Consider the following 12,817-nt stretch of genomic DNA (forward strand, 5'->3'; position numbering starts at 1 on the left):
GTAAATACCTTACAGGGTAATTAGAGTCAAAACATAGAGAATCCCTCTAGGCAAAACCTTAAGTTACAAAAAAGACATACAGACAGGAATATTTATTCTATTCAGCACAGCTATTTTCTCAGCCATTTAAAGAAATCATAATCTAACACATACCTAGCTAGATTACTTACTAAGTTCTAAGACTCCATTCCTGTTCTGTCCCCGGCAAAAGCAGCATACAGACAGGCACAGACCCTTTGTTTTTCTCCCTCCTCCCAGCTTTTGAATCTTGTCTCCTCATTGGTCATTTTGGTCAGGTGCCAGCGAGGTTACCTTTAGCTTCTTAACCCTTTACAGGTGAAAGGATTTTTCCTCTGGTCAGGATGGATTTTAAAGGTAATTACCCTTCCCTTTATATTTATGACAAGAGCGCTAAAGAAAAATGGGGCCGACAGCTGTATTTTCCTGTGTTGGACACACTGTTAGGTGAACGTAATCGCAGGTTTTTGTCCCAATCCATGGAAATAGCTGAAAGCACAGATGCAGGGCTAACATGTGATCCAGATGTGGCATTGCTGGGCTGCTCTGTCAATATGCAAGGGCCCTTTCAATCCACACTCCACACTCGCTCGCGCAGAACTGCAGTTGGTTCAGGATGGGTTTGCCAGAGATCACGCTGGAGAGCCTGCAGGCAACTGCTTCAACAACATTTTATCCACATTTTACAAAACGGTTGAAATTGGCCCTGACCTGCTGGCACAGCTGGATGTGAGATGTTGTTTCCTGCCATGCGCTGGGGATGATCCACAATGGGTCAAGAGAGACTGTCAGCTTTGTGTTTACTGCATACAGAGAGTGACCTTACCAGCGACGTTAACCCTGAGCAGATCATTGACGCTTATGGTGCCAAGTCCAGGTGCCGGAGTTTACTTCGCTGATGTTTAAGGTAAGATGGTAGCTGGTTTTATTTTTATTATTGTGAGTAGCAATACGTTATTTGCACTGGGCTGCTTTATAAAATACAATGGATGCTGCTGATTGGACAAATATAATGTCACCGTGTATCTGCGTCTGAATGTTTCCATATGAAGCAATACAGGCAATGACTGTAAACTGGTTGGTGTAAGCTTGTGGAGAAATGTGCTGTACTGTAGGAAAGTTAACAGATATTTTAACCCTACCGGGGTGTTTAAAAGTAGACTTACATGTTAATAGTGCTGCTAAACCATGTTGCCTGACAGAGGTTAACGTAGTATAGTTGAGTGATTTGGGGACCTTTTGTACTGTACATTATTATACAATTCTTAAAACGACACAGGCTCTCAGCATTTATTTTGCCCATAATTCTGATTTATAGCCTCACAAGAAACAGTAGTAGCGAGTGTGTGGTTGTGTGTATCTTCCTCCCGTCCTTGCTACACGCCACAGTGCTTCTGCCGTTGTTCTCCCTGACCTATGATCTGGTGATTTCCTCCTCTCTCATGCCACCACCACCTTCTCACTCTTCACTGATCAGTTATTGCTAAGCAAATTGTTGTTCTTCCTCTTATTTTAGAGCCAGTGTGTGATGGCATTTTGTGGAATCCTGTTGGTCAAACAACACGTTTTGCTTACATTCACACCTTTTCTATTGGCTGGTGCTTCTGTGCGACAGAGGATGATCAGAGCTGCAGTGACTGTAGCAGGATAAAACTCCAGGGAGGAGAGGGGGGTGGGGGTGGGGGCTGCATTAGATATCTCAGGTTTTTGCTTGTCTGTTCTCCAGTGCTGGGGGATTTGTCTTTTCCACTGCTTTCAATTATTTGAAGGCACATTTTCAATGGCATCTGGGAAAATGGAGCCTCAGAGAAAGGGAGAATGTGTGTGGAAGGGCTAGGAGAATAAACACATAGAAGAAGAAGTAAGAGATTTATTTCCAAATAGGGACTTGTCACTTGCTGTTGCAGTGATTGCTAGAATGTAGCATCACATACCTGGCTGTCAGTAGGAAATCAATTTTAATGAGTTTTAATGAGAAACTTTGCTTATTCTAGCGTCCCTGAGTTCATTTTCTCCTTCTTTGGACTTTGTGCCACTTCATTGTCTACGGCATTTGTCTGCCTCTGCACTTTTGCTTGATGTCTGGGTCCTAGACCTGCCCCAGCTGTGGGATGGCTCCTGCTGCTGTGCTGATGTTGGAGCAACTCAGCGAAGGGCTGCCAGAACAGGGGGGGCTGGGGGCCAGGGTCCCATCATTTTTAAAAGAGGGAGGGCTTATGGAAAGCTTGTCTTGCTCACCAACAGTTGTCCAATGCAAGACATTAGCTCATCCACCTTAGAGTCACATAGAACTCACCCATTCCTGCTCTGTGCAGTGGGTGCGATGTTCCCTCCCTTCCAAGCTGCTGCACTCAGTGTGTGGCAGGCACTCAAGACAAGCAGTGCACGTTTATTACTTGGTTCCCCACTTCATCAGTGGAAAGTGGATCTACCCCAGCCTTTGTGAACCTGAGCAGGTTTACCACACACGTCAGGCAACCTCACTGGTAAAGTTAAACAGTAAAATAAGTGTATTGACTACAAAAGAGAGATTTTAAGTGATTATAAATAACAGGCAAAAAGTCAGAGTTAGTTACCAAAATAAAATAAAATATAAGCACGCAGTCTAAACTCTCAGCCCTACTAGACTGGACAACATCTACATTAAGCAGTTTTTCTCACCCCACTGCATATTGCAGTTCATAGTCCACAGGTTTCACCCTTGAAGCCTGGGCCTGTCTCCTCTGTTGGAGTCTTCAGTCTTCTGAGCATCCTTGTTGCTTGCAGCATAGGTGGGGGCAGGAGAAAGGCCAGGCATGGGGCCCTTGTGTTCTCTTTTATACCCTTAGTCCCATGTGCTTGAACAACATGAGTCCAGGCATGTCTGGTGGGCATTGCTGAGTCACCAGGCAAGGTTGAGCAATTCCCTTGGTGTGGCCTTGTGTAAGTGAGTCATTGCATTGTAGCTCCCTTGCTGGATGATGGTTTGTTTGACACCCGCCCAGGCGTTGGTTAGCTCCCTGGTTACTGTCTTTTGGGGAGCTAGTATGTAGGCGCTTCCCAAACACACAGTTTATTTTAGTGACTCATACAACACAATTCTCATAACTTCATGCGCATTAATAATATATTTAAATGGAACAGTGGGTTTCAGCAGATCATAACTTTCCCCACGATACCTCACATGGCCTGCTTTATACGCATGAATATGGAGCTACAGGGCACTCCCCTGGGATGTGGAGTGTCCCATTGACAAAGGGTGAAAGTGTGGTTACCATCATTTACATGTTATACCAATAAAATACAAACCAGCAGGATCTTATTAAATGGGATATGGCAAAATGGCACATTTATTGTGAATACAGAAAGACTCATAGTAAGCAGTTAGTTATAGCTATAACATTCCATTCAATCGCATATTTATTCATTCATACACACACAGGTTCTGCAAGGTTGTTATTATAGTTACCAGCCTTAGAGTTGCTCGTGCCAAGGCACTGGCCAGGTGGCCTGGACATGAGGAGGGAGCAGGGGCTTGTCAGATGCTCATCCGATGCTGCTGGAAGTTGGTTTGCAGAATCAGACCCCGAAGTTCTCACTTTCTAGAGTCCATTTTTATAGGAATTTATTCCTATGCCAGGCTATGGGAATTGCTTCATCATGCTGTTGCTGAATCAATCAGCAGATAGCACATTCCTGACGGCTCTGTGCTGCCAGATGTTATCTAGTTCTTCGGTTCTCCCATCCTTGAGGCTGTTGGGTGGATTCCAGTCTGCCCTCCGGGGGTCCACTGGTTGTTTCCACTTGACACCTTCTTAGGCCGATCGACACTGGATTCTTAGGCTGGCACCTCCCTGATCATTCATTTATTATCCACACCAAGCATCCATCACATACATCCTCTATCTCTATTTTAATCACAATTGTTAACAAAGCAAGATAAATATAACAAAAGGGCGGGGAGTCTCTGGGTGCTGTTTCTGTTGTTACAAAGTATCGCTTTGAGTCTCTCTCTGTGTGAGTAGTTGTTGTTACAAAGAATTGCTTTGAGAACAGACTCTGTCTTAGGATGTACTAACACAATTAGCAGCTTGCAAGTTTCACACAGAGGGGGAGAGAAACAGTAAAAACAAGAGACCAAAAACCAAAAGACCTCTTAATTAGTAATACCCTGGAATTTAAACTATGGGGAATCAAACTCATTTGTGATTTTAATACAGAACTTCTTTAATATGATCCAACATAACACACACACCACAAATGTCCTTTTTGTCCAGCCAGGCAGCCAGACTGGCATCCATAGGCAAGGAATGTCCTGTGAAGGCACTGTTAGGGGGCTTATTCCTTCACCCACTTACTTCCCTGGTCCTTCTCGCATGAACAGAGAGCAACAATACCCGAAGTCCAAAGGTGCAAACAATTCGATGTTTATCGGGGTGAACTTCCAGCAAGCATGATTCCAGTTTCCTTCCTTAGTGTCCCCCTTCCCAGCTCTGACACCACAGAGCCTTACACCTGTGTCCGTTCCCATTCCCCCCCCTTAGTAAAACATGATTCCAATTTCCCCACCCCCATTCCCTGTTCCCATTCCCCCACCCACCCACTCACTTCCTGGTTGACTGCAGACTATATAGTAAAACTCGACTTCTGCTTAGCTATACCTTAACCAATCATTTTACTGAAATTTAACTAACCAATTCTAACATATTGTAACATGATTATTTAACCAATTATATCCCACCACCTTAATTAGTTTACACCCAGTAAAATTAATTATACAGCAGACAGAAACAATCACAGAACCAGACAGAGATTATACAGACAAACAATAGGGAAATGGGGACTACAGTGATAGAACAAACACAGAAGTGAGGATTTCACATCCCAGCTATTGATAAGTGAGTTCTTGCCAGACAGGATGCTATCAAACGAAGTTTCCTTTTTCATCTTCTAGGCACTTCCCTTTCTCTGGCGGCAATAGGCATTATCAGGACAGGAGTGTATTCCTAACAGCCCAATAGCACCTTATTTCAATGTGACTAGTTTGGAATGTGAGGAGGTGACCGGTCGCTTCCCAGCTTATGGCTGCCTCTGCTGTGTAGCCAAAGGCCTTAGCCTAAGAACAGGGCCTCAGACTGTCACAGTAAGAAAAGGCCCTTACACCAGCAGACAGTGATTTTGATTCTTTCTTTTATACCTCTATCACTAGCTAAGTGATAAGAATACACCTAAATTCTTAGAGTATAGGCCTTTACAGACAGGCCTGAATATCTATATCCTAACAGGCACCAGCTGTTTCTCTCTTTTCCTCATGACACTTTGGTGCCAAATGGTAAAGAACAATTGTTTCCCATCTAACCCTGGTATCCTTTGGGGCTGTAATCAATGCCACTGAAGCAGGGAGTGGTATTCTAAAACCCGTTTTAAAACACTGTAAAAACAGGGGGAAACAGTGGACGTGTTTTATCTGGACTTTAGCAAAGCTTTTAATACAGTCTCCCACAGTATTCTTGCCAGCAAGTTAAAGAAGTATGGGCTGGATGAACAGACTATAAGGTGGGTAGAAAGCTGGCTAGATCGTCGGGCTCAATGGGTAGTGATCAATGGCTCCATTTCTAGTTGGCAGCCGGATCAAGCAGAGTGCCCCAAGGGTCGATCCTGGGGCCGATTTTCTTCAATATCTTCATAAACGATCTGGAGGTTGGCGTGGATTGCACCCTCAGCAAGTTAGCAGATGACACTAAACTGATAGGAGTGGTAGATATGGTGGAAGGTAGGGATAGGATACAGAGGGACCTAGACAAATTGGAGGATTGGGCCAACAGAAATCTGATGAGGTTCAACAAGGACAAGGGCAGAGTCCTGCACTTAGGACGGAAGAATCCTTACAGACTAGAGACTGAATGGCTCGGCAGCAGTTCTGCAGAAAAGGACCTGGGGTTACAGCGAACGAGAAGCTGGATATGAGTCAACAGCGTGCCCTTGTTGCCAAGAAGGCCAATGGCATTTTGGGATGTATAAGTAGGGGCATTGCCAGCAGATGGAGGGACGTGATCGTTCCCCTCTATTCGACACTGGTGAGGCCTCATCTGGAGTACTGTGTCCAGTTTTGGGCCCCACACTACAAGAAGGATGTGAAAAAATTGGAAAGAGTCCAGCGAAGGGCAACAAAAATGATTACGGGACTGCAACACATGACTTACGAGGAGAGGTTGAGGGAACTGGGATTGTTTAGTCTGCAGAAGAGAAGAATGAGGGGGGGATTTGATAGCTGCTTTCAACTTCCTGAAAGGGGGTTCCAAAGAGGATGGATCTAGACTATTCTCAGTGATACCAGATGACAGAACAAGAATCTATGGTCTCAAGTTGCAGTGGGGAAGGTTTAGGTTGAATATTAGGAAAAACTTTTTCACTAGGAGGGTGGTGAAGCACTGGAATGGGTTACCTAGGGAGTTGGGGGAATCTCCTTCCTTAGAGGTTTTTAAGGTCAGGCTTGACAAAGCCCTGGCTGGGATGATTTAGTTGGGGATTGGTCCTGCTTTGAGCAGGGGGTTGGACTAGATGACCTCCTGAGGTCCCTTCCAAACCTGATATTCTATGATTCTATGGACCATAGCTCTCCATAGCTTCCTTCTCTGAGGTGAAAACCAACAGGTGAGTGCCTGCTATTTCTATCTGAGTTCTTGCCAAACCCTTCACCGTGCTAAATGTACACTTCCCTGGAGTATATTCTTTTAACAAACCACCCAAAATCTCAGCAGTGCTAGTCAGCAATAGCTTCTGCAAACATGGCCAGTTTATTTCTTTAAACTGGTAACACAGGTGTCAGTTAAGAACTAGACATAAGCCTATGTCACAATCTCTGTTGGCTACCTCAGATGGGGTTTCTAAACAAAAATAAAAGGAGTACTTGTGGCACCTTAGAGACTAACCAATTTATTTGAGCATGAGCTTTTGTGAGCTACAGCTCACTTCATCGGATGCATGCCGTGGAAACTGCAGCAGACTTTATATAAACACAGAGAATATGAAACAATACCACCTCCCACCCCACTGTCCTGCTGGTAATAGCTTATCTAAAGTGATCATCAGGTGGGCCATTTCCAGCACAAATCCAGGTTTTCTCACCCTCCACCCCCCCACACAAATTCACTCTCCTGCTGGTGATAGCCCATCCAAAGTGACAACTCTTTACATAATGTGCATGATAATAAAGTTGGGCCATTTCCTGCACAAATCCAGGTTCTCTCACCCCCTCACCCCCCTCCCAAAAACCACACACACAAACTCACTATCCTGCTGGTAATAGCTCATCCAAAGTGACCATTCTCCCTACAATGTGCATAATTAAGGTGGGCCATTCCCAGCACAAATCCAGGTTTTCTCACATCCCCCCCACCCCCATACACACACAAACTCACTCTCCTGCTGGTAATAGCTCATCCAAACTGACCACTCTCCAAGTTTAAATCCAAGTTAAACCAGAACATCTGGGGGGTGGGTAGGAAAAAACAAGAGGAAATAGGCTACCTTGCATAATGACTTAGCCACTCCCAGTCTCTATTTAAGCCTAAATTAATAGTATCCAATTCGCAAATGAATTCCAATTCAGCAGTTTCTCGCTGGAGTCTGGATTTGAAGTTTTTTTGTTGTAAGATAGTGACCTTCATGTCTGTGATTGCGTGACCAGAGAGATTGAAATGTTCTCCGACTGGTTTATGAATGTTATAATTCTTGACATCTGATTTGTGTCCATTTATTCTTTTACGTAGAGACTGTCCAGTTTGACCAATGTACATGGCAGAGGGGCATTGCTGGCACATGATGGCATATATCACATTGGTGGATGTGCAGGTGAACGAGCCTCTGATAGTGTGGCTGATGTTATTAGGCCCTGTGATGGTGTCCCCTGAATAGATATGTGGGCACAGTTGGCAACGGGCTTTGTTGCAAGGATAAGTTCCTGGGTTAGTGGTTCTGTTGTGTGGTATGTGGTTGTTGGTGAGTATTTGCTTCAGGTTGCAGGGCTGTCTGTAGGCAAGGACTGGCCAGTCTCCCAAGATTTGTGAGAGTGTTGGGTCATCCTTCAGGATAGGTTGTAGATCCTTAATAATGCGTTGGAGGGGTTTTAGTTGGGGGCTGAAGGTGACGGCTAGTGGCGTTCTGTTATTTTCTTTGTTAGGCCTGTCCTGTAGTAGGTAACTTCTGGGAACTCTTCTGGCTCTATCAATCTGTTTCTTTACTTCAGCAGGTGGGTATTGTAGTTGTAAGAAAGCTTGACAGAGATCTTGTAGGTGTTTGTCTCTGTCTGAGGGGTTGGAGCAAATGCGGTTGTATCGCAGAGCTTGGCTGTAGACGATGGATCGTGTGGTGTGGTCAGGGTGAAAGCTGGAGGCATGCAGGTAGGAATAGTGGTCAGTAGGTTTCCGGTATAGGGTGGTGTTTATGTGACCATTGTTTATTAGCACTGTAGTGTCCAGGAAGTGGATCTCTTGTGTGGACTGGACCAGGCTGAGGTTGGTGGTGGGATGGAAATTGTTGAAATCATGGTGGAATTCCTCAAGGGCTTCTTTTCCATGGGTCCAGATGATGAAGATGTCATCAATATAGTGCAAGTAGAGTAGGGGCTTTAGGGGACGAGAGCTGAGGAAGCGTTGTTCTAAATCAGCCATAAAAATGTTGGCATACTGTGGGGCCATGCGGGTACCCATAGCAGTGCCGCTGATCTGAAGGTATACATTGTCCCCAAATGTGAAATAGTTATGGGTAAGCACAAAGTCACAAAGTTCAGCCACCAGGTTAGCCGTGACATTATCGGGGATAGTGTTCCTGACGGCTTGTAGTCCATCTTTGTGTGGAATGTTGGTGTAGAGGGCTTCTACATCCATAGTGGCCAGGATGGTGTTATCAGGAAGATCACCGATGGATTGAAGTTTCCTTAGGAAGTCAGTGGTGTCTCGAAGGTAGCTGGGAGTGCTGGTAGCGTAGGGCCTGAGGAGGGAGTCTACATAGCCAGACAATCCTGCTGTAAGGGTGCCAAGGCCTGAGATGATGGGGCGCCCAGGATTTCCAGGTTTATGGATCTTGGGTAGTAGATAGAATATCCCAGGTCGGGGTTCCAGGGGTGTGTCTGTGCGGATTTGATCTTGTGCTTTTTCAGGAAGTTTCTTGAGCAAATGCTGTAGTTGCTTTTGGTAACTCTCAGTGGGATCAGAGGGTAATGGCTTGTAGAAACTCGTGTTGGAGAGCTGCCGAGCAGCCTCTTGTTCATATTCCGACCTATTCATGATGACATCAGCACCTCCTTTGTCAGCCTTTTTGATTATGTCCGGCAGGTCTCTCAACTTCAACACTGATTATATTTCACACACATTTGCAGTTCCTACTTCAACAAAAACACACTTCTATTTCCTCCACGTCGCCATAGTTAGGGACAGCATTTCCCAAACCACAGGCTTAGCTAGGAGATGACTTCAGGAGTAACGTCCTGCAGAGCTGTGACATACCAGAGTACAATCCAGCCTAATGAATAGCTCTCTCACCCCTGCTCTGCAACCTTGGGTGCCTTACAATGCCTTGCTGAAGTAGCTCCCACCTGGGCCACTCACAAACAGCCTTCCAGCATGCAAGACACACCCTGAATGTGTGTGTGTAACTGCAGCCTGCCAGCCGCACTTGGGTTACACTCTGCCTTGCCTCAGCCTTGGTTATACTGCAGGGTGACCCCCAACACATGACCAGTCCCAGATCTTCCCCCATAAATGTATGTCCTGTACTGCCCAGCCCTCTCCTGGACAGTACAACATATTTGACGTCCAATAAACCTTTAAGAGAATAATATGCCAATTTATTTCAATGGTTTATTTGTAAGGCTAAGATTTTGTCATGATTATTTTTAGTAAGAGTCACAGACAGGTCACGGACAATAAACAAAATTCAAAGACGCCGTGACCTGTCTGTGACTTTTGCTGCTGGGAGCTGTGGGGATCCCCCTCCGTCCATGGCCTCTGCCCAGGGCGGCTGAGAGCTGCAGGGTAACCATATTTCCCAAAGAGAAAATGGGACACCCCCAGCCACTCGCCCGAGGTGTCCCCCTCACCCCGCATGAGGCTGTCACCCCTTGCTGGAACCCTGAGGAGGGCTCCCTCAGGAGTCTGTCACCTGTCGCTGGAACCTTGCAGGGTCCCCCCGTCACTGCTGTGGCTGGAACCCTGTCAGGGCCCCGCTGGTTGCCAGCTCCAGAGTGCTGCAGCCCCTGGGGCTGAAGCAGAGAATGTCATGGAGGTCTTTGGAAGTTATGGATTCTGTGACTTCCATGACCTCCGTGACACAAACATAGCCTTAGTTATTCAGAAACTTCAGTTTAAATGCACTGGCTTGTATTAAACAGAAAACAAGTTTATTAAGTACAAAGAAACAGATTTATTAAGTACAGGTAATGAGGCATAAAAGTCAAAAATGGTTACAAGAAAAATAAAGATAAATGCTCACTAACACATACTTAAGAAATTTTTAGTTTCAAAGCAAAATTTTCTCACCTACATGCTTCAGCGGTCTCACTGACCAAACTCTTTAGGCCAGGACCCCTCCCCCAAAGCTCGACAGCTGTGTCATTTTGTCTTCTCAGTGGCAGAGAATGCAATGGACAGGGAGAGAGAGGGAAGTGTTTTGAGGGGTGTCTGCCCCTTCTTTTTATAGTCCTGTTCCCCCTTTGAGAAGCATTTCCAGCTGGGAGCAAGCCTACAGGCAGTCTGTGTGGACAAGAACATGCTGTTTCTTTGCTAAGGCCTTGTCTACACTACACAGTTTTGTCAGCAAAAGGCTGCTTTTGCCAACAGAACAGCGGGGCTGCACACGCTACAATGCTACTTTTTGTGGCAAAACAAAACCACTTAGATGAGAGAGACAGAGCCTCTTCCTGAAAAGTTGAAGTGACAAAGCATCAGTATATATACTGCAATTCATTATGTCGACATAACTGGCATCCCTCAGTATCCCAGAATGCCCGCTGTGACCACTCTGCTCACTGTTTTGAATTCGGCTGCCCTGCAGGCATGTGCCGCTCCCCTTTCAAAGCTCTAGGAAGTTCTGACAGCTGAGCATGCTGCTCTGTTCCGGCAGCAAAGAGCAAATCATTAACGTGGAATCCTCCTGCTCTCCCCCACACTAGGAACACAGCGGCAGGTAGGCTGCTGCTGTGGGTGGGACTGCTCTGCTGTGCAGAGGCAGGGGTAGGGTGTCCTACCTCAGGACTAGTTGTTGTCTGAACTTAAAGAAACAGGATGCCAACATACTCACTCTCCCTCAAAACACACTCTGTCTTTGTCTCTCCCCCCCCCAACACACACTTCCATTGAAAAGCGGCTGGTAATCTAGTAGGATGCCCATGGAACAATGGGATTGAGAAACCTGCATCATGTGACGCTATACTTGCTCCATAAGGCATTGCAAGCCCTTCCCAAAGCAGCCTGTCTCCTGCTGCACTGCTTTCTGTGTCAGTGCAAGACCTACTAGTGTGGATGCGCTCTGCCAACACAAGAAGCACAGTGTGAACACGCAACAGCAGTTTAATTAAAGTGCTTTAATTAAAGCGGCCTAATTTTGTTGACAAAACTCTGTAGTGCAGACAAGGCCTAAAATGCAGGTATTTTTGCTCTGGCCCCCTTTCCTGCCAAAGAATGGCCACTTAGCAGGTAATGGTCCATCAGCCTTGTTTACACTTGGCTGAGGTGTCATTTGCCCTTGGTCTCTGAGGAACTGCTTTTGGCCATTCCTCAGATTTATCTGCCAAACATACTTTTAGCCATGATTTCAGCTTGTTTATTATGTTACATACAATGCTGCTATGTGTACTTTTCCATACTATTGATCAGCAAATTATGGATTTTTAAATGGTACCTCACAAGACATGCCTTATACAAAAAATCCTGTAATAGTGTGCAGGGTGTGAACAAGTCTGTCACAAGACCCTTCATCACAATTGCCTTGGGAAACACATATACGAGCCTTTTGCCTAGTTCCTAATCACTTACTGAAGAATCCTGTACCCAGATCATCTGAGACAATATTGACCTAAACAATTGAACAGCACTGTGACTGTATTCAGTTACTTCCATTAGTTGTATAATTTGGGGCACGCTGTTGTTCACCATTTCAGACTGGAGATTTAAAAACAGTTGGTGATATGTCCAATAACTCGGAGTATTCTCTCCTGTTGACTGAACTGCACTTGAAGTTTCTCCATGTCATCATGGGGGGTGGGGGGGCAGGGAAAAAGCAAAAATAAACTGAGAAATGGCTACTTGCTAAAACAGTCATTTTCTCAAAGTCCCCAATAAATCAGAGCCACAGTCTGACGAATCAAATTAATATCCTGTTATGTGACCAAATGGCACTCAAAAAAGAAGAAAAACCCACATCACAAAGAGATATGGTACATCCAGTTTCATAGAACTAGAAATTCCAGAGCATGTGTTGAATGTGTTGACTCAAAACCAAGACAAGAGATTCTCCTCTGATCCATTCAAACCTGCTTCACTCATTAGTGTTGAGTTGTATTATTTACAAAAGTTCTAGAATCATTGTAATGAAAAAACAAAAACAGAACAAAACAAAAACCCAGCCAACCTTCCCATCTGTAAACCACCCCATCTTAGTAGGAAAACTCCTTTGCTAACAGTTGGAAACTGGGATTTAAACTCCAAATGATGGCACTGTGTTTGAGATCCATTCAAATTCCCTTTCCAGGTCTCTGACAACTTCATTTCAAGACCTAATTTACTAGGTTTTAAGATCAAAGAAAACAAAGTGTGAGTCCCAA

The 12,817-nt window shown here is 45.1% G+C and overlaps 1 long non-coding RNA gene across 1 annotated transcript in view; it reads left to right on the forward strand.

Moving 5' to 3' along the window:
* Nucleotides 1-837: 837 nt before the first annotated feature.
* Nucleotides 838-12,817, forward strand: part of LOC140902316 (uncharacterized) — a 64,224-nt gene continuing 52,244 nt past the window's right edge. Inside the window, exon 1 of the long non-coding RNA XR_012156052.1 lies at nucleotides 838-925. This is a non-coding gene — a long non-coding RNA (uncharacterized LOC140902316). The remainder of the gene's footprint in view (nucleotides 926-12,817) is intronic.

The sequence above is a fragment of the Lepidochelys kempii genome, chromosome 23 (assembly GCF_965140285.1).
Source record: "Lepidochelys kempii isolate rLepKem1 chromosome 23, rLepKem1.hap1, whole genome shotgun sequence".
NCBI classification, from domain to species: Eukaryota; Metazoa; Chordata; order Testudines; family Cheloniidae; genus Lepidochelys; species Lepidochelys kempii.